Below are 9,958 nucleotides of genomic sequence, written 5' to 3'. Positions count from 1 at the left end.
CGTTGGAAACTGGATAAAGAAGATGTGGTTTTTCTATAAAATGGAATATTAGCCATAAAGAGCGAGAGAATAGATTCATTCATAGGAAAATGGATACATATTGAAGATATATTCCTAAGTGAAATAAATAAGTCACACATGTGTAAATACCAAATAGTTTCCCTGGTGTGAATAATCTGCAACAATGCATAAGATCCTAATAAGATTATTGACATTTAGAAATTTGAAGAAAGGAGCTAAAGGTGTAGGGAAGGTGTGATGGGTAGGGGAAGAACAAAAAGGGAAAAGAAAAAAATGTGAGAGAATGAAAAGATGAAAATAAAGTGTTTGTAGATGGGGAGGGGAGGAGGGGGTGAAGGGAGGGCAGAGGTAAGGGGAAAAAATAAGAATCAAGACTTGTCATGTAGAGGTACAAGATCCTAACAATGAATGCAACTGTACTGTATCCCTAAAATGTACCAATAAACTCAATAAAATTAAAAAAAATAGTAATTTTATAGTCAAGCATTAGGGAATATTTAAAATCAACTATGCTATAAAAATTGTATTAAATAGTCAAACTAGATACTTGATTTTTTTATTAATGAACAGAACAAAAAGAGTGGATCAACAAGCCCTAAATGTGTTTTGAAAAGAAAAAATTTGCTGACAGAGATGAAAAGGACAACTAAAAACAACACAAGTAAAGGCTGTTTGTTCTGCTTTTCAAAAAATTTTCATTGGAGTGCTGAAATTGCTTACAGAATTGTTCATTCTACGTATAGGAGTATAATATGAATAATATTTACAACAGACAAAGGATTCATTTGGAGTTTATGTAATGACTGAAATTTCAATTGTTTCCTTACTCTTGTTGTTTTCAAAAGAAAGCATTTTAATTGTGTGTTACTTTTCTTTGGTAGGTATCTCAGCAATCATTCACTAGGATCCATCTGCTGTGATATGTGTCATATTTTAAGGTAATTTATTTCTGTCACCAGACATTTCCAAAATAGTTGAATGATAGTATATCATTTTATGGGATAATTGTATGCAATAAAACAATAAAACCTCAAGGTGTTATGTGTTAGAATAGGACCTTATCATGGCACAAATCTATATAGAGTTGTGTCTTCTGAAGCCTAACAACTAATTATAGTCAAAGTTTAAACTAAGGCTTAGTCTGTAAATGCATATAAGCCTAATACCCACCTCCAGATAAGAATAACATTAAAAAAGAGCATCACTGCCTTAATTTTAAATCTCTTAATGACAATTAAAAGTAGCATTCGATTTAGAAAAATTGCTTTCCATTCAGCATTGCTCCAGCTGACCAAATGCTATAAAAACAGTTGTAAGTGAAAGGACTCTATTGTGTCACTTAGACATTCCATGTGACTGGAGAAAATACCAAGGAAAATAAGGCAGGGACACGCCTGCCCCACAGAAGGAAGAACCAAGTGACCTCAGAGGTCCTGTTCATCCTCCAGTTCTCCAGCACTTCGGCAGTTACTCACAGTTTTGTGGAACTTTTAAAAAATTGTTCTTTTCCCTACTACTTTAGAAATCTAATGTTGAAGTTTCTGCAATTCAGTGATTTTTACAAGGGTTTCTTTAAGTTGATTTAGTAAATCCCAGGTACTTTTTCGTGGAAAAAAATTCACTGAAAACAAATTTCTTCGTTTTTCCCAAGCAAATGTCTTAGTTTTCGCCAGATTCCAAATAGAAATAAAGCTACACTGTGTGCCAAATGCTTGCCAAGGGTATGCTTGGTTTTTAACCAAGGTCTCATTGAAAATACTCATTTTGCTAATTGCATCCTTTCCCAAAAAAGCGAGATCATAACTCAATGAAAAGAGAACATTTGAGCTCTCCATAAAGTATTTGATTTGCTTTACTTGGTGTGTGTTTTCGGAATTCATGAGAAGTTATACTTTGTTACAAAGTTGTAGGATGAATACTATTCCGGCCAAGTTACAAATTTCAGGGAAGGAAAGTTTAAATGGCAAGTGTTGGGCAGGACAGTGCCCTCACTGCAGCTTAATTTTGCTTGAACAAAGATCCATTCATGAAGCTACCGAGCCCCTTAATCCTTGAGTCTGTCACCCACGAGACCTAACCTTGCCAGAGCTGTTAGGGAAGCTCATCAGGAGAAGTCAAAGTCATGAAAAGAAAGCTATAAAGACGTACCTGGGATCTTCCTATGCACCAGACTTCTAATCACTGAGGCGCTCTTCTGGCATGTATATTTCATTAGGAAACAGTGTGTGTTTACAGTTTCATAAAAGGAAGAAACTTCAAGTTCCACCTACCACACAACCAATGTGTTTTTTGTTTTCTTTACTTCCATATTCTTGAAGTATACAGCTACCTCTTTCTTTTTCTTTTTTTTTTTGGTACCAGGGATTGAACTCGGGTCCTTGTGCTTGCAAGGCAGGCCACCGAACCGCTGAGCTAAATCCCCAGCCCTTACAGCCACCTCTTAACTAGAAGCATCAAACAAACATTAAAAAAAACATTGCTGTCCAAATTTAATATCGTTTACTTTCATAAAAAGAAATTTCAGTGATCATAACGGGACTGTTTATAAACCAGTTCCTCCTTTGTGAGTTGTAATCTTACTTCAGGGCCTTGTTTCAAAGACTTACAATGTTCTGTTGGGAAAAATAATAAGAGCATAAAAATAGCTTGGAATGTATGCAGGGCTGGGGTGTAGCTCAAAGGTAGAGCTCGGGCATAGGTGCACAAAGCCTTGGGTTTGACCGTCAGCCTGGGGGTGAATGAACAACACACCACACACACACACACACACACACACACACACACACACACACACACACACACACACACACACACACACCGAGCACACGTCTCCACAAACACACACACACAGTACAGTTCTCAGCACTTCTCCTTTTAACTCTCCATTTTCGATTCCCCGTATCAGTCATCTGTTGAAATACTGAAAGCAGGAGAAGCAGACCTGTTTTTTTAAACAGAGCAAGCCTTGTTTTTGAAAAGGCTTAAAGACAGAAGAGGGAGACTGTAGTCACCATGCTGTCACTCCGCTGCCACCGTTTTTTTGGAGCTGTCCTGCCCTGGGCGAGTCCCTTGTGTTTCCTTCTCGAAGTCCCCACCACCCAGCACCCTGTGGCGCCCCGGGCGATCTGAGGGGATGAGCACTGTTCTGAGGCTCTGTTCCACTTCAGGCTTCATCACGGGGGAGCACACTGCATCCCACTCAGTCTTCCATTCTGAAACAAGAGTTGACGGAGACACAGGTAACTAAAATTCTGTGACCTAAGGAAGTTAAGTCAGAGGTAGCATCCAAGTTTACCTTTTTTGTTTTGCTTTTGTTGTGTTGGGGAATCAGACCTGGAGCCTCATGTGTGCTAGGCAGGCACTGCACTGTCGGTCCACATCCCCAGCCCCAAAGTCTGCCTTTCAGCTCATTGCTATGAATACACAGTTTTATCTGATCAATTTCTTTTCAATGTAGTGCATTTATTGTGGGTCTTATGCATACATTCCTTCTGGTTCTTTTCCTTTTGCTTCTGGTCCCTGCCTCCTGATTTCTTGTCAGTGCTGGTCTCCATGGCATGACTAGGAACATTGTCAAAGAAACATCTCTTGGGGGTGCATCTGGGTACCTACTCTTTGCTTTAAATCTATCCATTCCATCTCCAAATTCAGTTCTTGGCTCAATATAAGACCTTTTAAACCAAGTTTTTTTTTTTTTTCTTGCAAGAAAGCTGACTTGGAAACATAGGGAGGTGGGAGGCAGGGGCAACAATAGAGACACCAGAAAGCAGACTTGAATGTCTTGAGGCAGGTACCTAGGGCCTGGGAGGAAGCATGCACTACAGGTCCTCCGCCTCTAGGAACCAAAAGCAGGGGACAGAAGCGAAGGCCAGCTCCATGTCATCCTACCCACCTTCTGGCAGGCTCTAGCTAACGATCTTAGAAAATAAGCGTACATTTATAATTAGAGGATAATTTGGAGCATTTACAAAGTCCTCCTTGAGAAAAGCAGGGAAGTGATACTGCAGGACACAAAATGGAAAGGATTTGGGGGATTCCTAATTTCCTTTTACCATTGCTTTTGCCATTTCCACCCTGCTCCTGGTAGGGAGAGAAGAGGTATCATTCTCTCCACAGACTCTACGGATCGCAAAGGTCCTGGTGCTGGCTTAGGTGTGACTGCTGCCTTTGCGTATCAGGCCAGCTGCAGTGTGGTCCCTGCCTGCTGTCCTCACTCAGAGGGCACAGTGTACACTGTGCCTTGGGCTGCCAAGCCTCACAAGTGCCTGGAGTGGTGGGTAGCTTGAGCATAGGGGTCAAGGTCCAGTCTCTCCTGTAGCTCAGGAATAAATTGAGACCCTCTGATACTGTCAGGTCCAAGGGGGTCCCACTCCAGGCCGGGGAAGCTGATGTTCAACAGGATCTTGCTAAGGCTGTGATTCATTGAGTCTAGAACCAAGCCTCTGTCAGAGAATGGTTGGCTGAAAGACTGGGAACCTGTGGTTCCCGGGAGCCTGGCCGGCTTGGGATCTGAGAGGGAGGAGCTGCTAAGGGGCTCAGAGGCAAGGTGAAAGCATTCTGAGTGAGGAGCTCTCCGGCTGAGTCAAAGAGGGCATGGTTTTCAGTGGCCTGATGCTCACTCACATCCATCAGCCCCAGGGAGTAAGGCAGGGGCCAAAGGTCCGTGGGGGGGAAGTTGTATAGACTGAAATCCAGCCACCTCGGTTTGGCTGAGGATGTGAGTCTCCAGGAAGCACGGGTTCTGGGAGGAGAGATTCTACTGGAGGTGGAGGAGATGGACAGCATCTCCTTAATGGGGGTCTTGAAAGGTCCTCCCTTCTCCTGGGGGCAGCCAAGCTGTGGTGCAGGCTCTCCCAAGGACCTTTCCAGGACAGGGAGCTCTGCGGCTTGTCAAGACATGCTGGGGCCCTCCACGAAGACAACTCAGGCTCATCCACACAGGGGGCCAGCAGATGCTGTTTCCTTCGAGACTGGCTTATCTCCTTTCACAAGCATTTCTGAGAGACCATCCTGGGAACTTGAGCTCACTGTAAGACTTCTTGGGAGTTGGGGTGGGAGAGCAGGATGAATTCTTCCAGGAGAAAGATGACTCTTCTTTGACAGATGAGGTAGAGAGGGCCATGCTTCTCAGGGAGGACTCTCCACTTTGACAGCTCTCGCTAAGCGTGATATGTCCTCCCCAGGCTGGGTTTCTTCCTCCTTGACAGACTAAACAGGAAGCAAAGGCAACAGCCTTTCTCCACGCAGGGGATTTCTCCTCCTTCACTGTTCTTACAGCAGGGAGAGGGATTACAGGCTCATCAGGTAGCAGCACGCTGGGGGCAATGCAGAATCCTTTGCTTATTGTGAGCTAGCTCTGAGCTCATAAGTGAAGCTTCCAGGGCAGTGGCACCTTCACCACGGGCTGTAGCACCGAGGACTGGTTCACTGGAACTGGACAGGCATCAGGCACAAGCTGAGCCATGGCGACAGTAGATTCATCTTCTGCCATACGCACAGTAGAAGGAAGCTCTCCTCACCACTAAACCACCAATGTACCATGCACCTAGTTGGAATTCAGTTTTGACAGTCACATTTCAGAGCAGCTTAGCATCAGGCCCTTTCTGCTGCTCAAACACCTAGTCCAAAGTCAGTAATTCATTAGCACTGGGGTTAATGGTCCAAAAGGAGACCTTGCCATTGGCAGATGTCTTGCAGTCGAGCATGTCATGGAGGGAAAAGTTGTGGTGAATGGAATTCTTCCATCCTGGCTTGGCAATGTGCTTAAAATAGAGGAAGTGATCCTTGATCTAAGTATAGATGTCCTTCGAGGCCATGGGCTTCCTCTCAGCACGCCCGATGATGAACTGTTTCATGGTCATGGAAGAGTAAGATGGCTTCTCAGACACAGAATCTCAACAGGATGCTGATGCTCACAAGGGCTCCTCAGCCATACCCTGATTCTGCTCCCGCTGACAGTTCTCCTCCTGTGCTTCTTCCTTGATGCTGCAGGAGCCCAGCCCATCAGAACTCATCTTTCCAAGCCACTGGATATCGGTTATAGACCATTTTCCTTGGCTTTAGTGTCTCTTGGCCAAGAACCACCCCAGCCCCAGCCCTGGGTTCAAATCACTTTTCTTTATACATGCCTGACAGAACTACCTAGTGTTGCAATTCTAAATTTCTCAAAGAAAAAATCTGATTGGCTGCACAGGACACTCATCAACTGAGAGCAGGGAGTGGGAAGGGAGGGGCAGTTCTTAAAACTGGGAGACACTGACTTCAAGGACCCAGTGGCTCTGTTGTAAGCATTATATGATGAAGGTGGACTTATTTAGATATATATAAAGATTAGACTGTGCTATTGAATGTTTCACAAGTGGACTTACATGTAGAAAATCTTAAGCATATGGAATGTAAATAGCTATCTCCTAAGATTGTTGTATTTATACAACTGTAGTTTCATTGCTACAAAACTGGATAAATACATTAAAAGACCCCTTCTTTAATTTCAGAGAGATAGATGAGAGAGAGAGAGAGAGAGAGAGACAGACAGAGAGACAGACAGAGGTCTAGCAACTATATTTATGTTTCAGGAGCACACTTGATTATTTCAATATTTATCTAAAAAGTTAGAATCCTAATTTCTATTCACCAAACTTTTAGAAAAGAACCTGGTAATTTTTCAGTTGGTTTGTTTCTTCATGAGAAATTAAATGCAAGTTTCATGAATATTTTCAAGATTTTTCTCCCCAAGCCACCATATTTGCTGATGCATAAGACATCTCCAATTTTCTAAAGAAATCTTTCTTTAGAAAAATTAAGTACACAATGTGAAATAGGAAGAAAGGGGCTAAAGGTGTAGGGAAAGTGGGAAGGGTAGGGGAAGTTGGTTTGTTTCTTCATGAGAAATTAAATGCAAGTTTCATGAATATTTTCAAGATTTTTCTCCCCAAGCCACCATATTTGCTGATGCATAAGACATCTCCAATTTTCTAAAGAAATCTTTCTTTAGAAAAATTAAGTACACAATGTGAAATAGGAAGAAAGGGGCTAAAGGTGTAGGGAAAGTGGGAAGGGTAGGGGAAAGCTAATAAGGGAAAAATATGAGAGAAAAAGAAAATGGAAATAAAGTGTTTGTAAAGGGGGAGGGGAGGAGGGGTACATACTTGTATTGAAAGTAATTTTGAAGATTTGTTTAAATAAAAGAAAATATTATTTTATTCATATAAATACAATAACAGAATACTGGAACTAAGAGTCAAATATCTTGAGTTCTAAACATACAGCAATCATTGACTAAACCCTAAAATAATTATAAAATGCCATAGCTTAAAAAATTGAAAATGTTGAATACTGGTAAGATTGTTACTGATGGTTAGATTATAGTGAGTAAAGACTTTGGACCAATTTTTGAAAACACCGCATATAAAAGTAGCAAAACCGATCAGAAAAGGTGTAACAATTGCCAAAAGACTTCCATCTTTACCTTCAAAAGCAAGAAAACATACTGCAGAGGCTGAAAGTACTTTGCCACCATTGATTTCGGAAGAGTCACTTCCTCACCGGTATTCACTGTGGAAACTGAGTCATTATCCAGCTTCAGACAAAAACTCCTCAGCACAGCCGCCTGCGGCATTGCTCTTTCTGCCGCAGCAGGTTTTAGATGATGTACGTATGGCTCACGTCAGCCCTGGTTCTCCTGCCCAGTTCGCCCCACCCACAGGCCCTGGCAGCTGCCACAGACTTCTTTCTTACTATGTGGAAATCTGGGCCCATTGTCGTGATTCCAGTCTGCCTTGAGGTGAGTCCTACGGATACCTGGCCAAGGTGGACCCAGCAGCTTCAAGGGCAGAATACAAGTAGAAGAGATACAGGATCCACTCTGTGTTACAATTCAGGGTAACACTAGTATAAAACGCCTGACAGCAAAACATATTTTGGGTGTCAGCAAATAATGATAATAAAAAGGAGCAGGGGCTGCCCAACAAGAGTATGTAAGTAAACATAGTGGAATATTTCAAAATATGTTTAATTCAGCTGACTGTTTAGGCTAGATTCGCACTAACCTCTGTACTGGGCCCCACCTGGGACTCTGCCTGACTCATCCCCGGCCCCGTTGGCTCCGTGGATGGCACTGACTGCCTGAGGTGGAGAGAGCACCTGGCTCTGGCACCTCGCAAGGTTCCGCCAGCATCAACGACAGAGGCTCCCCGCGGGCCCAGAGCCCCTTAGGAAAGGGGAGCAGAGACTCAAAAATCATCTTTTTCTTTTGGAGGACTCTGACCCTATTTTCAGAAGTCCTATCAGAATGCAGACTATGATAAAACAGTTTTTTTGATTGAAGAATTCATTTATATGAAAGAATGTGCAGAGATTAAAATCCAGTAAGTCACATTTCGATATTAACCACCACACGCTGCGGTGGGAAAGAATGAAAGTGGGCCCGTGTGCTGCGCGTTGTGGAAGAGAATCCCCATGTCTTGGCTCAGCAGGGCTTTTGGTACAGGAGCAGTGTGTAAACACAATTATGTCCTGTGGTGTCTTAGTCTCCACGGAGCATAACTTACATGAGTAACCGAAAAGAAGAACCAGTGTAGGTATGATATCCAAAAGTGTCGCTCACTGGGGAGCAATTGATTAAAATTTTCTCACCACTTGTGCAAATAACATCTGTTTCTCTCCAGAATATACCAAAGCTTCCCGACCAACCTCTGCTTCTACCCTTGGTCTCTTGCTGGCTCTTAATGTAAGATTTATGTCCGAGAAATCCCGCGGAATGCCTAAATTGCATCGGCTCATTCCTCTGCCGCCAACCTCCCAGCAGTTCCCCACCTCCTCCAGATCAGAGTGCAAAGCCGCTCTCAGAACCTATGAGAGCCAGTGGAATCTGCAGCCTTGCTCTTCCCTTTATCCTCTGACTGGGGCTTCCAACGCTTTCCTGGCCTCCAGCCACACTGACCTTCTTGGCCCCAGTGCACTAGGTGCTTTCTTGAATGAGGACCTGGCTGTTCTCTTTGCTCTGAAACATCCCGCTCCTGGATATCCACATGGTGACCTTGGATGTTAAATGCTATATATTTCACTTATTTACTTTATGTATAGTTTGTAGTCTCCCTTCACTGGAATCTAAGCTCATTTGTATAGTACTGTTACCTGCTGTATCTCAATACTGTGCAACAGATGCTGGCACATAATAAGTGCTAACTTAATATTTGTTGAATGAATGAATGACTGAGTGAATGAACGAGCAGTGATTCTATTATCTGACTTTTCCGTGGCGCTTGGTCACTCACCGGACAATCTCAGTTTTACCCGCGAATGTATTGCAAGAAGTGACAGCCGCTGGTAGTGTCCTGGGAGCCCAGTCCAGCTTGCTGCAGCGGATGATGCTCAGAGCGGGGCCCAGGGTGAGATGTCCTCCTCCCTGCCACTGCCTCAGAGGCTTCTCACGTTCTGTGATCAGAATCGGTCTTCTTGGATGCATTGTACAGACCCGTTCTTCAGCATCCAGCTGTTGTTTTCTGTCTCTATTGCTGGCCTGTCTTTGGTCTCTGACCTTGCTTCCAAAGACTCCTGCACTGGTTGCTAATCCCCTGTTGCTCTGAGCCTGTGCCCCAGACAGCCCTGCCCACTCCATAGGTCTGACTTTGCCTCCCCGAAGTCCTTTTCTTGGGTCAGCCCTGGACTTGCCGCCCCTGGGGAGGAAAAGTTGGATGTCATATACGGTGCTCTAGTTTTAAACAACCAAGGGGAAAATGGAGGGCTGGCCGGTTTATTTATGGAATAAACAAACTCAGATTCAGTGATGAAAGGTGATTTGGATAATTCAGTTTCTGGGCTTGTTCTCCCAAATCATCTAGAGATTTAACATTTCAAGTAAAACCCACCAGATAATCTTGTCGTCTTTCACTTTTCTCCTTATAGTGGTGTGAGACCAAAGTAAAAGGGGCCTAGG

The 9,958-nt window shown here is 43.4% G+C and overlaps 1 pseudogene; it reads right to left on the bottom strand.

The window, feature by feature from the left end:
• Nucleotides 1-4,165: 4,165 nt before the first annotated feature.
• LOC117285515 lies at nt 4,166-7,639 on the bottom strand (annotated as a pseudogene).
• Between the last annotated feature and the right edge of the window lie 2,319 nt (nt 7,640-9,958).

The sequence above is a fragment of the Fukomys damarensis genome, unplaced genomic scaffold (assembly GCF_012274545.1).
Source record: "Fukomys damarensis isolate Sample0158 unplaced genomic scaffold, DMR_v1.0_HiC HiC_scaffold_11, whole genome shotgun sequence".
NCBI classification, from domain to species: Eukaryota; Metazoa; Chordata; class Mammalia; order Rodentia; family Bathyergidae; genus Fukomys; species Fukomys damarensis.
Note: the sequence above shows the minus strand (reverse complement) of the source record. Positions and strands in the feature narration are given on the sequence as shown.